Source organism: Haliotis asinina, chromosome 3 (assembly GCF_037392515.1).
Source record: "Haliotis asinina isolate JCU_RB_2024 chromosome 3, JCU_Hal_asi_v2, whole genome shotgun sequence".
Lineage (NCBI taxonomy): Eukaryota > Metazoa > Mollusca > Gastropoda > Lepetellida > Haliotidae > Haliotis > Haliotis asinina.
The window spans coordinates 41,263,044-41,276,050 of NC_090282.1; positions in this window are offsets into that span (position 1 = coordinate 41,263,044).

Consider the following 13,007-nt stretch of genomic DNA (forward strand, 5'->3'; position numbering starts at 1 on the left):
AACTTAAGCGCCAACCCTACCAACCCTGCCACCCCAGCCGTTATTTCAATACCTAGCACTATAGGTGCAGCCACGATGGTGGTTAACAACCCAACGCCTGCCGCCCCTAGTCCCATGCTGGTTGCCATAAGGGTAGTGTCAGCCCCGTCCACGATATTGAAAGCTCTATTATATTTTTTACATAATGCTTTCCGCGTGTCACGGTCTTGTTCTAGTTGACGTTTCACATCACATAACTGCCTCAAGCGGAACCCATCTACGGTTTCCAGTGTCTTCGCTACTTCCTCTACGACTGGGTACAGACCCATCCTATAATGTATATTTTGAAAGATATTTTAATTGGGGTTCAGTTAAAAATCTATTAATGAATTTAAAGCCTATAAGTTTTAGACTATTAGTCAGGGTAATAGGTGAGAGGCTAATAGAATTTCCTGTTATAATAGAAACCCCCAGGAGGCTTGTAAAGTGGTTTATAGGACCCGTGGTATCCTGTTGTATAACAATACGGCAATATTCACCTTTGTGTATGATAAACCAGCCTATTAACACCTCGGGTAAAATTGGGTGTACTATTGGGGGGTCTCCATTGTCTGAATACTCAAAGAAGACTTCTATGATGAGTGTGAAAGGGGGGTATATTATTTCAGGATTACTAAATGTTAATTTATTTTCGAATGGAGCTGATAACCCATTTATGCTACTTCTTATTAATGTCCTCTCCGGAATGAAATCCCCGACCCAGATACCGTTATTCCTAATCTTAGAGATACGCCCCAATTCAGTTAATGTGATATAAGGTGAGGCTGGTGTTAAGTTGACCAGCCATTTGGGTTCTTTAAAATCTGATAACAGCACCCGTTTGTACACGTTGTCTTCGAATTGTAGGATGTATAATTCACCTTCCTCACCAGGCTGATCGAACCCCTCTGTATCTCCCAGGTCGTTAAGTGTAGTATTGGGATGATGACTGGTCATTATTATACTATTATGATATAATTTCCAACTGGTTTTCTGATAATAATTCAGGGGTTAACTTTATACCCATGAAGTGTATGTTGTCAGGCAGGAAGATATTGATTAGTGATATCTTGTTTTCTACGATCACGTTGACCCCCTGCAGACTGGTCTTGGAGTCGACACCCACCCGCACGTAAACGTTGCAAACTTGAAACTGGTGTCGTTTCACCCACCCGAGTTTGATCCCCTTCACGATCTCGACATCATTCCCCGATGGTTCCCCTAGGTAGACTTTGATGAACAGTGTTGAGTTTGCCGGTAGACTCTCTAGTATCTTAACCACGCCTTCGAATTCAGACACCAACTGCAATTTCACGTTTTGCATGGCCGGTTTACTCGATAGCATGTGGGCTGCTATAGTGTTGACTGGGCTGACGACTATGCTACGTCTCTGAGTTGGGACGTAAGCCACGAGCAGGGTTCCATTGTTCACGACTTTGTTTAGGTGGTTGTCTTTGTTATCCGTGAACACGTAAGGGGAGACGAGTCTAATATTGAGAAACCATTTGTTATCGGGTAACAACACCCACTTGTCATCTTCGGTGAAGACGAGCATATATGGTTTGTTTTTGACGACGGTAGTGCTCTCAACATCGTCTAAGTCGAACAGTTTACCTCCGAATGATGGGTATATTCTCCAGTTGTCATCACCGGTGTTGACGAGGGCGTACTTAGTGTTGGCTGTTGCCCCTGTGGTATCTATCATATCACTTAGGGCTCCACCGGAGGAGACTTCAACGCGTTTGTAAATGTTGTTTTTTAGTTGCAAGGCGTACGATTTACCATCTACTCCGGGAGCGTCGAAACCGCGTGTGTCTCCGAGGTCGGAGATCCCGATATTGACGCATTTTTTCACTCCGGGTCCTTGTGCGCTGGTCATGTTACGTGAAGCGTTAAGCTGAGGTATCCTATATTTACAGGATTATGATTTATATCTAACACCGATATTGTCAGCTCAGGTATGTTGCCCTGGGTTAATCTCTTATACTGCCGTGGTGAAAACGACTCGGTTCTACCGTCGTTGAATTTCTCAGTTTTCACCGGCACTGCTCTCAGTATAGTGGAAGGGTGGCCTCCTTGAATGTTATACGTTGTGCTCACCTGACCGAGATGAATGTATAGCTCTCGGTACGGTACTAGTTCGGGTAACTTCGTGCCTGTGACGGTTGTTGTTGGTTTTATCTCGTCAGGAGACATACCGAGTATCCTCGCTAATGGTCGGCCTAGCCTCAATGAGGTTCTTCCGTTGTTGATTAACACCACTGTACCGTTTGAGTCGTTCATTTTGAGTTCAGCTCCCAGGGGTTTGAAGACCTCGTCGTTTAGAGAGCACACGCTGTAGTAGCCGTCAGTTATTTGGCTGCGAGTTCCACTGACGAACAGTTTATTGTTGCTGATATTAATGTTAGTCCATTGCGGTAGGTAGGTGATATCGCAGAGTGCGACTTCGAGTTGACCTGACGTGTTATCGATCGCGTGCGTCAGCTGAACGGCCTCACCGCTCGTTATTCCAGGAAGTGTTATGTACATATTATATTATATAATTTATATATTATAATATGGATTTAGCACACTTGAAAATCGTGGTGAATGCAGATGGTACGGGGTTTAAAACAACTTTTATTAATATCTTTGAAAAATATATCGTGTCCGTTAATAACGCGCAGGCGGTGGTAAACTGGAATCAAAACCCAATGCAGTTTTGGCAGAACCAACTCAACTTTGCTGTGTGGTGTGCGACGACAGGGTCGGGTGTGACACCAGACTATGGTATAGACGAACTGAGTAAGGCGGTTGTTTTGTTTCATATTTATTATCAAACGAGACGAATATTGAAGGAAATAAGTGCTCCTCTTCCCCAAGATAAAGCGTGGAGTATGACGAATAACCCCTATGATAGACGCGCTTATGAACGTATTTGTGGGGAGTTTGAGATTCCAACGAATAAAGACTTTCGCCTTCCTGGTGTGAACCATGGTCTCGGTATAGTTCTCGTGTACTTCTACAGGTCCGGAACATATTATGCTGGTTCTAAAGATGGTTCATACAACCCAAACCGTCATACATTTACAGGCCCCACAACGAATGAAAAGATCCATGTCAGCTGTATAAAGCAAACCAGTCCTGATGCAGCCACAGCCTGGACTAAAATGATCTCAAAAACATCGAAAGGATTCACTCGTGCTGGTACAATACGCTTGAACGACTCGATTCGAACGTACGTGTGGGCGCTGTTGGGTGCGCAGTCGATGACGCGTTCTAACATCCTCGGTAAGGGAACTGCTTACGACGCTCAGACACAATTCGTTTCCAACGTTGAGGATGCTATCAATTCACCAGTTGATCTCCCGAGGGCCATCGAACGCTACCAAAACGTGTTAGAATACGCCAGATCGAAAGTCAATTACGTGTTCGGCGTGGGGTTGTACATGGCTCCGAGTGATATGCAACTGAGAATAAAAAAAGTGGTGGGTTATAACAACGAAATAGTCATAGCCACGAAGGATCAAAAGTTGGGTATCAACCCCGATATTAACACCCCCTATATCCCACACACCCAACCACGTGAAACGGGTATAGTTGCGCCACCACCGGAGCCTAAAATTCATGTGGAGGTACCCCCTGGGGGTGTGGGGGTTTCCACCACCTATCAGCAGCATATTGATAATAAAACAGCCTTAGTGATTGGTGGGGTAACTTTGGGACTTATTTGGTTAAAGATTTCTTAGCCGCTACGTACACCAGACCCGCCACGGCGACGATGGCTGCCCACAGGTTTTGACTGAGCCACATGGCAGTTTTAGACAGAGCGCTCAACAACCACGAGACGATGCTACCCAGGATGCCGGGAAGGGCTTCGGCGGCTTTACCAGCCAGTTTAGCTAGGCCTTCCCCGAGTTTTTTAATCCAGTCTTTAACACCACCACCACCGCTGGGAGTTCCACCGCCGGCACTTGGGGGTGTGGGGGCACCCCCCACCAGTGACACCACCAAGGTTGATATGATGAAACCCAATGCAGTCAGAATGCTGGCGATGGTGATCCCTTGCTCCCGGAACAATATCCGAATCCTGTTGGCTAAAGTTGTATCTTCATTCAGTATTCTATCGATTGTTTCCCGAATGCGACTGATCTGGGATCGAAGATGTTCACGATTCGAGGAAGCGGCTTCCAATCGTGTACGTCTCTCGTCTTCTAAATCGCGTATTCGTTCATTGATGCGACGCTTCATATCATCGTCGTCAGTTTCGGTGAGTTTGGTTTTTTCCCTAGCGATGTGCTCGTCGATTTCGTTCAGTTTCCCCATGTTGTTCACGAGTTCTCCACGCACGCGTTTCACGGCTTCGTCTAAGCCGTACAGTTCCCTTACCGGAAAGTCAAACCCCGGTAACGGTTTGTCCCAGTAGGTGCTCAACAGTTTTTCTATGCTGTCCGAGGCTTCTGTAGCACGCTCTGGCGTCATTTCATCTATAGTGGTGAGGTGGGATCTGGTAGCTTGCAGATCTTCTTTAACGGTCTTAGGTATTGCACCACCGTAATCAGGCATGTTTAGATGTTCAATGATAAATTCAACACCACCATTGCGGCTGGCTAGAGTTGACAAGGCCAGTGGTTTTTTATTGATCTTGTTAAAGAGGTCAACCTTTGGGGCAGACTTAAGACGTAGAACACCCTTTTTATCAATAAAAAAATTCTTATGGTATATACCCTGTGGTTCAACGTAGTTTTTATCACTTTTTAATCCTTCGTAATAATCATTTACCGTTGTTTCTAAAAGTTGTTGGCTCAATGGTGAACTAGTAAATGAGGTCTCCTGCACATCGGATGCCTGGGCACTAGCGCCCGGCATCTCATCCATAGGTATGTCTTCATCCATTAGTATTTAAATATATTTTATTTATATATAACAATGTACGGTAGAAAATTAGATCCTTTCAGAAAATTGAGAGAGCCATTAGGTGCCAGAGCCGTGCGACAGTCGGTGACCATCACCAACAATCCCAGCAAGATAGACCAGAACCAAACTCTGCTGGTTAGATTTCCAAACCTTGGTGAGAATGACCTCATTGTACCAGGCACTGTTCGACTGGCGTTCAATATCACGTTGACCTCCGACAACGACAAACGCGAGCTAGTGCGGAACGTGGGTCGAGCTATCATCAAGAAAACGACCGTCAAGATAAGCGGTAACGAGGTACTGAGCATCGACGACAGCGACGTGTTTCACTGCTACAAGGATCTCTGGAAAAGCGAGAGAGAACGAGTCAATGATGTGTACCAGGGTATCAGTAAATCAACCCGAGCGCGTATAGGGTACGTCTTCACGACAGACCAGCAAGACAAGCTATCGGACGGTGAAAAGGCCATCGCTCTAGCATACGGAAATCGATTCTGCGTGCCGCTCGACTTCGAGTTGCTCACGGGACACGCGCCGTTTTACCAGGCCGCACTGGGTGATAGGCTCGAATACGAGCTCACGTTTAACGACTATAGCAAAGTAGTGCGTACGCCGAACGGTGATGAGGCCAGTTATGCCATAGACAACATCTCTCTGGAGTTCGACATGGTCACTAGCCCGGAGCTGGCCAGGCAGGTTCGAAGCCAGTACTCTGGGAAGATGGCCATCCTGTACGATCGCGTACTGAGGCATAGATCAGTCGTGCGAGATAAGAGCGACACTGTGTGGAATATCAACCTGAACGTGCCGGCGCGATCGATGAAAGGTATCCTGGTCGTCCCCGTGGAGGATTATGATCCATTCCGGAGGGACAGCGAAAAGTTTTTCAACCCCGAGATTGAAAAGGTGGAAGTGACTATCGAGGGCGTGCCCAACCAGCTGTTCAGTCATGGTATGAGACCACACCAGCAGTGGGATGAGATAAAAAAGCTACCAGTGGGGGATTATATAACAAAGGACCTGGACCTCGGCTCCGTGCAGATCGGTGAATACCTGACCACCAAGTACGCCCTATGGTTGGACATGCGATCCACGGATGATGATAAACTGCACGGTAGCGGGCGTCGTATAGATAACGGTAGCGAAGGGATAACCATCCAGATTAATAAGAAGGCCCAAACCGCTGGTAAGTTGAAATTATATCTGTACGTAATTATGGACGCGCAACTTAATATAGACAATGGGAGATTCGTGCAAGCCATCTACTAGTGGGGGTCTCCCCCACCTACCCACTGACCCACACTGCGCTATCATATGCGGGCAGACTGGCTGTGGGAAGACCGTTTTCGTGTTGGATATGTTGGAGGGTTACTACAAGGATGTGTTCGATAACATCGTTATCATGTGCCCTACTCTGAGCATGAATAAAACGTACGCGCGACCTTGGGTGATGACGGACCCGGACGTACACAAAATCGACCCTGGAACACGCCTGCAGGACTGGTTGAAAGCTCTTCACGAGAAATTTAAAGGGGAACCGACGCTGTTTATACTGGACGACTGCAGCGCTAATCGTGAGATAACAAAAAAGAGAGACATGCTATCGTACCTGGCCTTCTCCGGCCGGCATGCAAATCACAGCGTCTGGGTGCTAACGCAGAAGTTCAACTCGGTGTTGAAAGACCTCAGGGAGCAGACGCGATGGGTGGCCTTATTTCACTGCAAGGATAGGGATTCGTTCGAGGAGTGTTTGAGAGAGAACGATGTGATGAGTAAATTAGAACGGGAACGGGTGAAGAAACAGCTCGCTGAAACTAAACACGCTAAGCTCGTGCTAAAGACCGACCAACCAGTAGCATATATAGTTTGCTAAGCAAAGCTAAGTAAAAGCTAAGCAAAGCTAAGCAAATGCTAAGCATAGCTATGATATTTGAAGTATTTGTCGTGTGCAACTTAACCTTCATTTCTCTGTGTTTTGTTTGTATCGGGTATTATATAGTTAAAACTAAATCTTACTTGTTATATTATAAGATGGAGTGTGAGGAATTGCTCGAACAATTGTCGCCCGCAGGCCCCAGTGGGGGTGTGGGGGATTCCCCCAAGCGAGAGAAACTGGTGGCGTTGGCTGTTGGAGGCAAAGCCAAACATTACTTTGGAGACTACACTCCGGATAAAATTAACAAAATGTCAGCTGAAGAAATCGATAAGCTGTACGCTAGATACGAGTCCCGGCTCGGAGCAGAAATGACAAAGACAATAGGATCGGCTATGACCCAGATATACACCGGTATTGTATCACACTTCCTTCCCATTCCACCAGAGCGCCGACTTTACCTGTGGGAGGACCTAGATAAAGACCCTTTTATCGAACACGCCGTGAGCTCTATCAGCTGCGGGCTGTACCACAAATATGGTATGTTGTTGGCTCCAGTGACGGCGGCGATTATCACGGCAAAACATTGTCAATTTGAGAGAAAGAATAATAATAATAGTATAGATGGATGCTGCACAGGAAACCCCAGTGGAGGTACCCCCAACAGTGATGGAGGAGACCCCACCCCCAACAGTGACCCCTTCAGTGGAGGTACCTCCAACAGTAACCAGACAGAAGAATCCTAAGAGAGTAGCTGCCGGTAAAAAACGGTGGTGTAACCAACATAAAGTGACCAACCCAACCCGACTGTTGTTGGCTGTAGGCGTAACTGCTGCCGTGGTTATAACATGGTTATACACCTCCCACAGTGAGCCACAACCCAACAGTGAGGTAACCCCCAACAGTGGGGGTATGGGGGTATCCTCCAACAGTGGGGGTATGGGGGTATCCCCCATGGTAGACCCGCATATCATGTTATAATTTAAAATATTTTATATCATATATATAATGTCTGAGGGGAAAACGTTCGTCAATGACGCATACCACGCCACAGTGGTAGCCAGTCTAGCCGTAGGGTACGCTCGGTTGACTAAAATGGTGATTAAACAACCAACTATCAAGCTAGATTTCAACCTGCAGGATATGGGTATGCTCATAATGAACCTTGGTATGGCGATGGCCACAAAAGACATCCTAGTAAAACAAGGAATAATACCTGATAATATAATGAAATAAATATAGGATGGCCACGATAGCTATGATGGTTGGTGGGGCGTTAGTGAATGCCCTGGCATTTTCCGGGAGTAATTTCCTCTTCTCGAAACTACGAGATGATCACGCGGCTGAAATACAGGAAGAAAGGAAGCGACACGATCTCGCTACTGAGAAATTACAAAGAGCACAGGCCGAGTACGCTAAAAAACGCCTCCAGAGGATCGATTTTATTAACGAACAACTCACGCGTGAAAACCATGCCGTTCAAACATTCAACGATGTTGATGAAGCAATGAAAGAATACTACCTACTAACTGGTAAACGATTGGAAGCGCTCAATGAACCCACACTCGCTCAGTACTACACACCATCCAAGGGACAAATGAATCGTGAACTGGGCTTCATAGTGTTGGGTATAGCAGCTACTGCGTTGGTTGCTAAGCAATTAAACTAAAATACCTATATAAGTAAACATGAGACCCGCTCCATACCGATGCGAATATATACTTATGGGGAAGACCGAGGCCTGTGGTAGGAAATGCAGGAATCAGGGGTTCTGTTGTTTCCATATGGGAAGTCCTAACTACACGTGTTCTGTGTGTGGTATCGGGGTTAAAGGGCACTACTGTTTATGTAAAGCTCACGGAGCGAACGTAGTCAGACATCAACTCATATACGAGAATAAAAAAGACTACATAAAAGAACGTAGGCGACTGCTCAAGATAAAATCCAATTAGAGATTGGTTCTCTTAGGTGTAAACATGTCTACTGTACATTCTTGAATATGGAAGCCTATCTTACGGTAAAACAATTAAAAGCTATAGCAAAACAGCTTGGATGCCGGCGTTATTCAAACCTGGGGAGAGCCGGGTTAATCGAATTGTTATCAAATAACCAAACACTGATTCACACAAGCTGTTGGAAGACTTACGAGAATTGTGGCCAACAAACCGAGTTTGGTTAATAAGTGATTACAAGAAATAAAATATTTTTTATCAAGAGTGGAGGAGTTACCTCCCCTTACTGTGAACCAATTAGACATTAGTTCTCTTAGGTGTAAACACAATGACTACTGTGCGCGAGCTCAAGAGGGTCGCAAAACAGAGAGGTGTTATCGGGTATTCTAGAATGCGGAAGCCAGCATTGTTGAGATTACTAGGTTTAGAAGTCCCTCCTACGGTAAAACAGTTAAAAGCTCAAGCGAAACAGCTTGGATACACGGGTTATTCAAAATTGGGGAAAGCCGGGTTAACTGCATTGTTATCACATACCCCAGTAGCACGTCCAACTGTAAAACAACTGAAAGCCGAGGCACACGATTTGGGTTTAGGTGGGTATTCTCGTATGAGAAAACCACAGCTTGTAGAATTATTACGACAGAATAGAGCTATTGACCTACAGTTTGTGCGCACTGAGCACGCCGTAGGCAATTATTTGAGAGGTTGGCGCATGCACATTGATAGAAACATAGACATTACAGATATCAAGCCTCTGATAGCTGATAAGGTCAACCAGGAACTAAATAATCTAGGAAGTATCAAGTTTCAGATCACAGTGAAAATGTCGCTCGATAAGCAGGTTGGGAGTACCACTGAGTATTTTCAACCTTACTTCCGAGGTAAACAAGAGGTCGTCACACATGCAGAGACCATTGACGCATCAATCGATACAAGTTTTCAGCAGATACGAGAATACCTAGAACGCTACACGCACATGGGGTCCGGGTGGGCTGTAGATAAAATCGATAATGTCTATTTAGATATAGCTAAATACGTGCCGTTCAGAGGTGGGTCATACCTAGCCTTGCCTCCCTACTATAAGAACAAACAAGCCATAGTAAACGTTAAGAATAGAGGAAACGATTGCATGAGGTTATCTCTCAGGTCAGCCATATTTCCAGCTGCCACTAATCCGAACAGGCCTTCTAATTATCCACAGGACGATGGGCTCAACTGGGATGGTATAGATGAACCCACCCCAATATCCCAGATTACTAAAGTAGAAAAACAGAATAATCTGGCTATAAATGTTTTTGGTCACGAAGGTAATACAACAATAATACACAGGGTCAGCCCGGTGAAGGATTGTCAAGTTATTAATTTATTCATGATTCAAAAAGGTGAAAAGTATCACTACACGTGGATAAAACATCTCAGCCGGTTGTTACACGACCAGTCGAAACACGATGGGGAAAAACACTTTTGTGTACGATGCCTACACTGTTTCAGTCGGGCCGATTTATTAGAATCCCACCTGGAGGATTGCCAAGGTGTTGGGCAGACGGCCATACGAGTCGACATGCCTAAGGAAGGTGAAAATATCCTAAAATTCGACAATCACAAGAACCAAATGTCTGTGCCTTATATAATATACGCCGACTTCGAAGCTTTAGTGGTTGGGGAATCATCCACTAGTGGGAGTTTCACACACAAAACACAAGAGCATAAAGCCTGTTCGTTTGGATACATTATCGTCCGTTGTGACGGGGAAACGAAAGCTCCGGTAGTGTATAGGGGTCCTGACGCGGCTGAAAGGTTTCTAAAGTGCTTGCAGGAGGAAGAAAAAATTATTAGGAATGCATTGTATAAAATCGCTCCAATGCGTATGACCAGAGCCGACAAGCTAGCTCACGCCAGTAGCACTAACTGCCACGTGTGCGACTCGCCACTTAACGGTGATTCGGTGAGAGATCACTGCCATATAACTGGTAAGTATAGAGGCGCCGCTCACAACGCGTGCAACCTAAAGCTTAAAATCAATCCTAAGACAATAAACATTCCCGTTGTCTTTCACAACTTGAGAGGATACGACTCTCACTTGATCATGCAGGCCATCGCGAAAATCGATGGTAATATAACGTGCATCCCCAACAACATGGAGAGATACATCTCCTTCAGCTTAAACGGACTTAGGTTCATTGACTCGTTTCAATTCCTCCTGTCGTCACTCGACAGTCTGGTCAAGGCCAACAATACCTTCCCTATCACAGATCGATACACAGACGCCGAGACTAGACACCTGCTCATGAGGAAGGGCGTATACCCATATGAGTACATGGATAGCTGGGCTAAGTTCACAGAGACCAGACTACCTCCTATCGACTGCTTTTATAGCAAGCTGAATGAGGCGTCCGTCTCACGAGACGATTACTCGCACGCGATTAACGTATGGAATAAACTGGGTTGTAAGAACCTTGGCGATTATCACGATCTGTACTTGAGGACAGATGTACTGCTGTTAGCCGACGTGTTCGAGACGTTTCGTCAAACATGTTTCAAGCAGTATAAACTCGACCCAGCATGGTATTACACCAGCCCAGGTCTGTCGTGGGACGCCTTGCTTAAAAAGACAGGAGTTAATTTAGAATTGCTTACAGATTACGACATGCACCTATTCATTGAGAAAGGCTTGCGAGGTGGGATTTCCATGGCATCCAAACGATACGCGAAAGCAAATAATCAATACGTGAAAGGTTACGATCCTAACAAACCAACCAATCACATTCTCTACCTCGACGCAAATAACCTGTACGGCTGGGCCATGAGCCAGTATCTACCTACAGGAGGATTCGAATGGGTACCAAACATTGATATTATGAGCATTGCACCAGATTCGAACAAAGGGTATATCCTCGAAGTTGACTTAGAGTATCCCAAGGAATTACACACATCGCACAACAGCTATCCCCTTGCACCCGAACGTATGAAGGTTAACACAGACTGGATGTCTGAGTACCAACATAACTTGTCAGGTGGTCGTGTGGCGGACGTTGAAAAACTCGTGCCTAACTTAATGAATAAGACCAAGTACATAGTTCACTATCGCAACCTACAGCTGTACCTGTCATTGGGTATGAGGCTGACCAAAATACACAGGGTGCTCATGTTCGACCAGAGCCCATGGATGGAGCCCTACATCAGAATGAACACAGACCTACGAAAAAAAGCCACCAGTGATTTTGAGAAAAATCTCTACAAGCTCATGAACAACTCGGTGTTTGGTAAGACTATGGAAAACCTGAGGAAACGCGTAACCGTGAAACTGGTTAGATCTAGTGAGGAAGACAAGCTCAGGAAATTGATAGCCAGTCCGGCATTCAACCGTAATAAAATATTCACAGACGACCTAGTTGCCATACACATGAAGAAAAGCCACATAAAATTCAACCGACCTGTTTACGTTGGGATGAGTATCCTCGATTTATCCAAACACCTGATGTACGACTTTTACTACAACGAGCTTAAGAAACAGTACGGCGACAGGTGCGAAGTGCTGTACACTGACACGGATTCCCTGCTGATGGAGATTCGAACCGAGGATGTATACGAGGATATGAAAAAACACATCGATTTATACGACACCAGCGACTATCCTAAGACCCATACCATGCACAGCACGGTAAATAAAAAGGTCCTAGGTAAGATGAAGGACGAGTGTGCTGGCACGCCAATAGCTGAGTACATAGGTTTGAGACCTAAGATGTACTCCATATTGAAAGCCGACAATAGTGAGATCCGGAAGGCTAAGGGGGTTAAGAAGTATGTGGTGAAACAACACATCAAACACGCCAGATTCAAGGAGGCTCTGTTCAAGACCCGTACCTTTAGGCATAAGATGAACACGCTTAGAAGTGATGGACATAAGATATACGGACTGACTATAAACAAGACGTCCCTATCGCCTATGGACACGAAACGTTGGATAGCTATTGATGGTATAAACACATACGCGTATGGACATGAAAAAATTTGAGGCTATTTATTACAGCCCGCGTGGATATTGGAAAGGAGCTAGCGCAGTAGATAAGCTATCTAAAATGGCACGAGTATCACCAGAGAAAGCCAAAGCGTGGCTTGAAAAACAAGCCCTGTGGCAGATCTATTTGCCGGCGCCACGCTACGTACCTAGAAGGAGTTTCGGAATTAACATACCTAATAGCATTCACCAGGCAGACCTACTGTTCCTACCTCATGATAAGAGGTACAAGTATGCCTTAACCGTAGTG